Genomic DNA, 1,311 nt, shown 5'->3' with positions numbered 1-1,311 from the left:
GATCGTTGTGTGTTTCTACTGGTCAAAGTGACGGCTGTGATGGGAGAACTGGATCTCAGTGAAGGGCAAGTGGTCCATAACTTTAATTTTGGAGACAAAAAAATGTAGGCTTAGCGCCCTGTGGTCCATTGCCCAATAGGAAATGTAGAATACTCAAAAGTACTTTAAAAGTGCTTGAGTTACTTTTCTCAGGGAGTAACTTTGTAAAGTAACTGGTTACTTTTCAGTAAAGTACTTTGATTACTTTTAAAGTAACCCTTACCAAACTCTGGTGTTGAATGTATGAATATTGATGAGACTGTGAAACTGTGTGTCAATAAGATACCTGAAATATAAAAAATACAAAATACATTTCATTTAATTAAGGACATTAGTTCAAACTGAACATAAGTTTGAAGTGCAAAAATAAAGAAAATGCACTATAGGTAGGTTAGTTGTAACACTGCATTACAACTAACCCAAGCGTGTGGTAATTCTATCAAGCCTAGCTAACTGGGAGTTTGTTACATAGTTCAAAATGGTGCCACGGAGCATGGAGGTCAGGCCGGGTGGGCCGACACTGTGTATCCTAGAACGGGTGCTCAAGTGTGGGTGAGAGGAGCAGAGAGGACCGCGGAGGTCAGGCAAAGCGGGCCGAAACTGTGTATCCCAGAACAGGTGTTTAGGTGTGGGTGAGAGGAGCGGAGAGGACCGGCAGTGGTAATGCTTAGTTACCTGGGCTTCATCAATCAAATTATGCGTTACTGCTGACACTGATTATAACTATTTAATAAGAAATAGTATTTGGGTATAGCAAAAAAAAAAAACAAAACTTCAGGTTGCAGCCTCCGCTCGGAAAATTAAACGGTCCTAAAATTGCGGTCCTGAAACTGCAGCCTCCGGTACTGCAGCTTTACCTTACTTGATTCTGTGGCTCCGTGTGAATGGAGATTGTTTCAATAACGTCGTCATATAAACGCGGAAGTTTTCTAAAACGCAAAGGACAGACTTTTCCGTTTTTATAGAAACCGTTGTCGTTTAAACAGGGCCATACTGAAGTTTAAGGATGCCTTCGGTATGTTGTTAATGTGATTTTTATGGGCAATTTATCAGTCGATGTGTCCTCTGCAAAGCAAACTGACTTGGTGGCTACAGGTAATAGCGCAGTTTTGAAATCACGGTTTTTCCGAGATGAAGGACTGATTGTTGAGCTGCTGTTAACAGTTAACGGAGTTAACGTATCCCGTTATTTAACAGTTTCCACACTAAATTAAGCAGAGTGACGGACCCAAAGCCTTCAATCTGGCTAAAAGACAGCTGAAATGCTAAATA

The 1,311-nt window shown here is 41.0% G+C and overlaps 1 protein-coding gene across 4 annotated transcripts in view; it reads right to left on the bottom strand.

The window, feature by feature from the left end:
- Positions 1–1,311, bottom strand: part of si:dkey-288a3.2 (protein phosphatase 1 regulatory subunit 37) — a 119,060-nt gene that overhangs the window by 113,014 nt on the left and 4,735 nt on the right. The gene's annotated exons all lie outside the window — the stretch shown is intronic.

The sequence above is a fragment of the Epinephelus moara genome, chromosome 14, assembly GCF_006386435.1.
Source record: "Epinephelus moara isolate mb chromosome 14, YSFRI_EMoa_1.0, whole genome shotgun sequence".
Lineage (NCBI taxonomy): Eukaryota > Metazoa > Chordata > Actinopteri > Perciformes > Serranidae > Epinephelus > Epinephelus moara.
Note: the sequence above shows the minus strand (reverse complement) of the source record. Positions and strands in the feature narration are given on the sequence as shown.